Source organism: Chenopodium album, chromosome 27 (assembly GCF_948465745.1).
Source record: "Chenopodium album chromosome 27, dcCheAlbu1.1, whole genome shotgun sequence".
NCBI classification, from domain to species: domain Eukaryota; kingdom Viridiplantae; phylum Streptophyta; class Magnoliopsida; order Caryophyllales; family Amaranthaceae; genus Chenopodium; species Chenopodium album.
This window is the reverse complement of record NC_137860.1, coordinates 14746675-14755864: the sequence shown is the minus strand read 5'-3', so window position 1 is coordinate 14755864 and position 9190 is coordinate 14746675. Positions and strand designations below refer to the sequence as shown.

Below are 9190 nucleotides of genomic sequence, written 5' to 3'. Positions count from 1 at the left end.
AACTAAGGAAAACTAAAGAAAAGAGAGATAAAATGAAATAAAAATCATCCAAAAAGGAACCAAATGAGTGCCAAAAATGTCACTCATCACAAACGCATTCAACAAAGCTAATTGAGTCAAATGAAAGTCAAATACATTCAAACAAAGCTTTATGATTCAAATGAAAGTCAAATGCATTCAACAAAGCTAATTGAGCCAAATGAAAGTCAAACACTTTCAACAAAGCTTTTAGAATCAAATGAAAGTCAAATACATTCAAACAAAGCCTTTTGAATTAAATGAAAGTGAATTGCATTTCACAATGCTAATTGAGTCAAATGAAAGTTAAACACTTTCAACAAAGCTAATTGAGTCGAATGAAAATTTTATTGAAAATAAAAAAGAAAGACTCAAGATAAGAATATACACTAAAACTCATTGTCGTAGGAATCACGGTTGTTTTTAGCTACAACAAGCCCTTTAAACCCCAAAGTCGCCTATGAGGACGAGTGAGGTCTCGTAAGGGTATCCTAAGAGCTTGACCCATAACTCTCCACCAAACATCAATGAGGCAAACCATAAAATTAAAAGAAAGAAAATGAAATAAAAACAAACCTTTGCGAAATGAATCAACATAAAGACTATAATGCAAGTGAATGACAATCTTTCTCAAGTAGTTAAGGTATGCACGTTTCAAGATATCTAAGGTTGATTGAAACATAGGGTATGCTAGGCATAGGAACTAGTTATCACAATTCACTTTCATCCCAAACAATCTTACCGCGTTCTTCCCACTAGTCTCAAATCTCCCCTTAGTGAGTGTCCCAATGATTCCTCGAAGGAACCGGAAAAGAATTATTTTAAGGCTACTCGACAATCTTGACTATGCATCCCCTTTCCTTAGGCAATGACCCATGATGCCCTCCCCCGAATAGTGACTCAATCTAGGTCGAAAGGTCTTTCCCCAAGGTTGTAACGTAAGGCATAAAGGGTGAAGGTAGGCTAAAATTAAAAATTTGGTGATTTTCCTAAAAAGTGAAGCAAAAGGGTGATCAATCCTTAACACCACAATCAAGAAATTACCAAACAAAAACAACACCCCCAAGCTTACTTGAAGCTATACTCACAAAAATATATACAAAAAGCGTACACGCTTCTCCCCCAAGCTAAAATGGAGCATTGTCCTCAATGCTTAGTAGGAGAAAAGAATACATCAAAATACTTTTGAATTTTTCACTTTTCATTTTTTTTTTTGTGTTTTTATATTGTAATTGCAAAGTCCTTGCCTTTTGCTAAATTCGGACGGCTTTTTCTAAATGCAATATATTAGTCCATGCCTTTTGAGAAGTAGGACGGCTCTTCCAAATATATTTGCCATTATTCACAAAAAGGATGAAATCACAAACTTGCTTTCATAAAAACCAAAATTCCAACTTAACCACCACAAACTTCGTCTCAAATGATCATATTGCTTCACAAAAATCAAGAAAGGTAGAAAATGAAACAAAAGGTCAAATAACTAAAGATGTGGCTTGAAAAGAAGGGATAAGGCTCAAATGGTTGCAAGAAGGCAAATGTAAACCCAAAATAAAAGAAAATAACAAAATATAGCAAAAATGAAAAATACCACCCCGAAAAATGTGCCTTTGTCCTTCCTAGATAGTTCGGTCTCGTGTTTGAGAATCATAAATCAAGCTTTATTAGATTAGGTTTGCATAGTCAAGGATCCACGCCGCTCATACACGGAATGTTGAAGGCTAGAAAAACAAGTAACCTCACAAGGTTGTGGCAAAAACTCACCAATGGTGCCAAATCAACTATAGGAAGCAACTACCAACATACCACAAACAAGTAGAATCCGGCTTCATGATCCTCCTAGTTCAAACCAACTACCCTAGCATACACTATCCTAGAGTCAACCGAACATAATCTCAAACCGTGCATACCTTTACAACCTAGGAAGAAAGTCATGCAAAAAACAAGTCCAATGTACAAGGTTCATCTCAAAAGAAAAGAAATGAAAAACAATGCCTCAAAATCACATCAAAAATAAAAAGAAAAATAAAGGAAAGTAAGAGAAAAAGGTAAAATAAAAGAGAATAAAAGAAAAGGAACGGAGACATAGAAAAGGAAAACATAGGAGAAAAGCATGCAAAGGACTAGAAAGCATGTTAAACACATAAAAATCCCAATCGACAAACAAGTGATCGATAGACAACAAAGTCACCGATCCCAAACACATTACGTGTTAACAAGCATCCATCCTCGAACCATTCAACTTCTCCTAAACTAATCCTATCCTATGCAACCAAGGAAAATAAAGAGAAAATAAGAAAGGTCTCACCGGGATTCCAAGCTTAGCAAAAATAAGTAAGGCGATTAGAAACCACCTCGTAGCATGCCATATCCATAAGCTCTTCAAGGAACCAAGTGAGAAAAAGAAATAAAAGAAACTATGAACAAAGAAAATGGTTAGTAACTTCAAAACAAATAAAAGAAAACAAGAAATAAAAGAAAATAAACAAAGCAAGTAGTATATACAACTAAAGGAAAGAAAAGCTAAACGAACCAAAGAAAAGAAAGAATAAAAGAAATAAAGTCTAGACTAACTAAAGAACTACTCTAAATTACAAGATTTGGATTTAAGGGATTTGGATTGAGGGATTTGGATATAAGGGATCATCAACAACAACATGCCAAGCAAAACATCGCCACAAACAACAAACATCCAAGCAAATCGGGCAAACAAGCTAGCTACAAGGAAAGTAGCCTAGAGATCAAGAAAATGAGGAAACCAAAAAGAGGAATGAAAATAAACATGCAAGCAACTAAGATATGTACACAACAACAACATGGTCACCGAGCAAGTTACTAGTTCCCCCAAGCTAGATAGAAAATACATCTCAACATCCCGATCAAAACAAAGCAAGTATCAAAAATATAAGGGATGGAGGTAAAAAGCATGAGAAGCTAAAAGGGAACTAATAACTACTACCATCACCACCACCACTCCCACTTGGCCCGGCCCCATCGGGGTCTTTGTTGCGCTCGGGGTCATCGAAGGGATGAGGGTAAGGCTCCCATCCTCCGGTGTACCCCTCGGGCCACCTATAATGCCCCTTGAAAAGATCTTGTTGCCAAGGAGCAAGAGGGGTGAAGTTATCGGGCAAAGTGAGTTCAAAGGGGTGGTTGGGATGGACATGGGGGTAGTTAGGATCCCCCCTATAGTCACTACCACCCGGAGCCTTGTAATCATAGTTACCATGCTCGTCCGGGTAATAGTGACGCTCGGTGTCGGGGTTAGAAGGCCCCGACCAATAAGGATGCCCAAACAAAGGTAGAGGACCTTGTTGGGGCGGGAAGTACGGATAGTTAACCGGGGGAGTAATGTTCCCACGGTTAACTTCCGCCTCATAGATTTGTTGTTGTTGTATAAACATACCTTGTTGCATCTCTTGAATACCTCTTATTTGGTCATAGAGGGCCCCAAAGTCTTGATCGTACATGCCATCCACGTGGATTTTCAATCCACTCATTTGCTCACTAAGAGCCCTTAAATCTGCATTGGCGAAAGCATGTTGCCCTTGCTCTTGTTCTTGCTCATGAGGAGCTTGTTGGTGTGGAGAAAAATGTTGTTGTTGTTGATGTTGTTGTTCTTGATCTTGTTGTTCTTCTTCATCATCTTCTTCTTCATCCTCCTCGGAGTCAAAGTTGGGATGCCGGAAGGACTTGGGAACATGCCACACATTGTCGACAATCCTAGCCAAAGAAGTCAAGCTAGGGTTAGGCAAGTAGCACCAATGCTCGTTGCCCCTAAGCCACTCATATCTCCCTTCACTAAAGCCCTTGGAGATAAATTGGATTTGACCCAATTGTTGCATATCGAGGTAGATGGAAGCTGCATCCCCGATCTCCTTACAAAATGGGAGATAATCATTGAGGCGAAGGCGAGTCAAAAGCCTAGTTACCATACCCCCACATGGGATCTCTCCCGTCCTCCTTTTGCGAAGTTCCAAGCAATATTGGGCAAAGATATAACCCAAGTTCAACCGGCCCACAAACTCCGGGCGAGTAGATAACCAAAGGACCTTGAGCTCCAATTTACTCAATTTCCCCATTTCTTGCTTGGGGAACAAAACATAGCCCAAAAGACGGTGTACAACCCTAAGGCAAGGTTGGTACACGTCTGAGATCTTAGCCCTGTTGGTGATAAACTCATTACCACCGGAGATGTCTTCCCACCATGTGTTTTGATCATACTCCGGGAAGATGAAGTGTTCAACGTTGACAATATCCCCATGGGGATCAAAATCCAAAGCGGCGTTGAACTCTTCCAAAGATTGGTCAAAGATGTGGTTGAACAACTGGAAACGCACCCTATATACCCCTCCTACGAGTACAAGCTCTAAGGTAGCCAAGAACTCCAAAGTAGGCTCCTTATAGGTGCGGTAGGCATCGGCGATGAAAGAACCCAATCTGAGATTTAAAAGCAACGACCGCACATCATTATCAATACCCAACTTCAGCATATCGGGTTGGAAGTAGTGGCGGGTTTGTTTTAGGGTTCTTTCATCTTTCAGATTTTGGTAAAAGGTCTTTTGTTTATCGGTGAAATTTTTCTTTTTGGGAAGAGAGGTTGGAGGTCGTGTTTGAGTGGAGGAAGGGTTGGAAGTACTAGGCCTAGAAGATGTACTAGGCCTAGAGGAGGTACTTGGGCGAGGAGGTTCATCGATGCTAACATCGGTTTTTCGCTTTTTGGTGAGTTTCTTGAGGTATTTAGACATTGTGAGAGGCTAAGAAGATCACCAACAACCAACAAGTAGCAAAACCAATGAACCAAGAGCACCACACCCAAATTCACCACTTACTACCAAAATCACCAAACTCCAAATTCACAATTCTTTTCAATCAAACCAATTCCAAACCAATCAACAATACCAATGATCCAAGAAAAACTCCTTTTCAACAATCCAAGAGCAAACACAAGACCAATACCAAAATCACCATATACTACCAATGTTCCAAAAACTCAACTCACAAGAATTCAACCAAAATTGATGAGAAACACTACAAAATCAACAAACAACACAATGTTATGCAAAATCAATCAACAAACATCACCAAATCACAACCAAAATCAAGATCAAGCATCAAAAATCACAAAATCAATACTACACTTATTCATGCTCATACAAATTTGTAATTCATGCAAATTTATGATATAATTGGCAAAAATAAAGCAAGGATTAGTGATTATACCATAAAAGAAGCAAGATTAACCAATTTCGAGCAAGCAATTTGAACTCCTAACAAAAGCCCCAATTTTCGGCCACCAAGAGTAGGAGAGAGAGTGAGTGAAATTTGGGTCAATTTGTAAGGAATTTGTAGTGTAGTAAGGTTTGTAAGTGATTTTGAGTGAAAATGGAGTGATTTTAGTGAGGATTTGAGTGATTTTTGATGGTGAATAAGGGAGGAAGAGGTGCGCACAAGAGGGTTTGAAAGGGGAAGCCGTGAGGTTGAAGATGAGGGAAATGTAGAAATGAAGTGAGGAAAGAGGAGGAAGAAGGTTATAGTGCACGTCCAGCAATGTGCGGCCGCACAAAACTGGTGTGCGCCCGCACACGCAGGCTGTGCGCCCGCACACGCAGGCTGTGCGCCCGCACCAGCCTCGTGTGCGGCCGCACACCCCTGTGCGTCTCCCTTCCTTCTTTTTTTCTCGAAAAATTGATACTTACTGCCTATTTTGGTGCGCACATGAATCATGATGGTGATGAGGAACAACATAGGCAGTAGCTAAAATCATTTTCAAAGTCCTCAAAGTTGAAAATTCATGTGCACACCACAAAAATTCACTAATTATCAATTTCCTCCAACTTTCAAAATATGAATTTCCTAACTTACCTCTCTAAAATTCTTACCCTTTTACCTCAAATTTCGACTAGAATCGAACAAAATATGATTTGTGCCATGAACACCTTCCATCCATCATGCATACTTGTTGAATTCCAATCCCGCAAACGGACATCCTAAAAATCCAAATAAGTAGAAAAGTAAAAGAAAAGACAAAGTAATAAAAGAAACAAAAATGAGAAAATTCAAAAATCAAAGAGAAAGGTTAGAAACTCCGGGTTGCCTCCCGGGAAGCGCTTGCTTAAGGTCCTAAGCTCGACCCTTCCTCCTAATCATGGAGGATCAAAGAACACCACCTTCTTCAAGGTGGTTGATAGAGCAAATTCTTCTTCAACCTTGGGCAACTTCTCATCGTTGCTTAATGAAACTCTCACAAAATTCTTTTCAAATTCTTCTTTTTCACTTCTCAACTTCTTCCTTTTCCTTGCTTTCTTCGAGTCACGGGCCTTTTTCTTCGGCTTGACTTCAACATCCTTAGTCATGGAAGCTTTCTCTTCCTCATGAGAATTAAGCTTGAACCAATTTGGAAACCCAATATCTTTCTCATCCCTTGGCTTTTGAATCACAAATTCCTCTTCACTAACATCATTAATACTTGCACAAACATCATCAACAATCTCAAAAACATTGTTAGTAGAAGAATCAATCATGCACATACCATCAATGGAACGAGAAAGACTAGCACATGCGATATCTTGCACACAAGATAAAAACTCATGCATTGGTTTCAACTTAAAACTCTCTTCTAATTTCCCACACCTCAAAGTAATTTGACCTCCTTTGACATCTATTAAGCTCCCGAGGTAGCTAAGAAAGGCCTCCCTAGAATGATTGGAATATGTTCATCCTCCTCAATCTCTAAAACAACAAAATCCACGGGAAAGACAAATTCTCCAATCCTCAAAGGGACATCATCAATTCTTCCCTTAGGAAGCTTAATAGAACGATCGGCCAATTGAAGTGTTATCTTAGATGGTTGAAGCTCACCTAGATCAAGCCTTTTGAAGACCGAAAAGGGCATAATACTCACACTAGCCCCAAGATCACACAAAGCATTTTCAAAAACCATTCTCTTAATTTGACAAGGGATTGAAAAATTCCCCGGATCTTCCATCTTCTTCGGAAGTTCACCATGGATAAGAGCACTAAAGCACTTCCCTCCTTCCACCGAACTACCCTCATTAAAATCCTCCTTCTCCTCTAAGATCTCCTTAAGAAACTTGGAGTACTTAGGCATGTCGGGAATTGGCTCAGTAGGGGGTGTAGAATCATGAACATCCTTAAGAACTTCAAGGAACTTCCCAAATTGCTCATCCATTTTGAATCTCAAATATTTTTGGGGATATGGTAGATCGGGAAATCTCTCTATCTCACTCATCTTTTCACAAACACACTCTTCTCTTTTGTCAACCTCACAATAGATTTCCTTAGACTCAACCCTTTCCACTTCATTCTCCTTAGCACCACTCTCATCTCTTCCCTCTTTTGAACAAGAAACTCCCTCATCAAAATCATTTCCACCACTTGTGGCAATAGAGTACACGGGTTTCTTTGGTTCAACACCTTGGGAAGGCAAAGATGAAGGACTAGCAAAATCCTTAATAGTGCTTGCTAATTGGGTAATTTGAGTCTCAAGCATCTTATTGTGGGTCATCATCTCATTAAATTTCTTATCACTAACCGCCATATAGGTGTTAATGATCTTGGTTTGATTATCAATCAACTCTTCCAAAGTAGTCCTAGGAGAAGAAGGTTGTGAATAGGAATTTTCACCTTGAGTCTTTGGAATAAAACCGGGTGGGGGACCTCTTTGAGCATTGTTTTGAAAATTTCCCCTTCCTTGATTGTTCCAATTACTCCTATTTTGATTTGAACCATAACCTTGATTATGGTTACCACCACCATGATTATGGTTTCCATTACCTTGGTTATGATTTACATAACCTTGGTTTTGATTACCATAATTATGATTTCGATTACCATAGTTTTGGCTTTGATTTTGGCTACTATAACCTTGGTTATGGTTACCACGAGAACCTTGATTCCCTTGGTTCCTATAACCACCATTATGATTATAGTTGTCAAAATTGCCTTGGTTTTGGTAATTCCTATTCCATTGGCCTTTTTGATTATCAAACCTTTGAACATTGTTGTTTGACACAAAATTAACATGTTCACACTCATTGTTGTCAAATTCATCAACACATTCATTAGGACAAACACTAGAGTCATGATCATACGATCCACATGCATCACAAAACAAGCAACCCAAAGGCATATTATGTGAAGAGGGAGGGGGTTGAGAGTTAGAAGGAGTACCTCTCCCCTTAAATTGGGAGGGAAGATTAGAAGCTTGAGAAGAGGAAGAAGTGCTCTCCAACTTAGCTTTGATTGCGGTGACCTCCTTTCCTAAGTTTGTCATTTGGGAGGAAAGATTGTTGATTGCATTTAGATGGTCCACCGAGTACAATGAAGATTGCTTGCTTGAAGAGTCCCTCTCCCCATCTTGCCAATCCCTATAATATGTCACCACGTCCTCAATGATGTCCACAACTTCTTCTTCGGTTTTGTTCATGATAGGGCCCCCGGCACCTCCATCAAGGCATGACTTGCCTTGGGGACTTAAACCGCCATTGAAGATTTGGATTACTTGGTATGTGGGGATTCCGTGGTGAGGGCACTCCCTTTGATACTCCTTGAATCTCTCCCATGCTTCATAAAGGCTTTCACTCGACCTTTGCTTGAACCCTTGAATCAAGGCTCTTGCCTCCGCCGTCTTCTTTTGGGGATAGAAACGGGACAAGAAAGCCTTTGTAACATCATCCCAAGTTCTCAAGGAGTTGGGCTTCACCTCTTTGTCTAGCCACTCCAAAGATCTTCCTATTAGAGAGAAAGGGAACAACTTGAGGCGGATGAATTCTTGAGAGACCCCATTGACTTTGATGGTGTTGCAATATTTTTCAAATTCTTTTAGATGGTTCAATGGGCTCTCATTCTTAGCCCCACTATATTGCCTTCTCTCAATCAAGGTGATCATTGCCGGCCGGATTTCGAAGTCATTTGCCGGGGTAGTAGGTGGAGCTATTCCACTCTCAAACCTATATGCCCCGGGCACTCCAAGCTCCTTCAAGGCTATTCTAGGATTTTCACCCATTCCTTGCTCTTCTTGAATTTCTTCTTCACTTGAAGAGCTATAAGCCAAGGATCTATTATCCACTCTTCTTCTTGAAAGAGTCCTCTCAATTTCCGGATCAAGGGGAACAAGGGGACGATCACGGGTTCTATGCATGCAAAACTCAAA

At 39.9% G+C, this 9190-nt stretch overlaps 1 pseudogene; it reads left to right on the top strand.

Moving 5' to 3' along the window:
- The first annotated feature begins 8552 nt into the window (after window positions 1–8552).
- LOC145621669 (small nucleolar RNA R71) lies at window positions 8553–8651 on the top strand (annotated as a pseudogene).
- The last annotated feature ends 539 nt before the right edge of the window (window positions 8652–9190 follow it).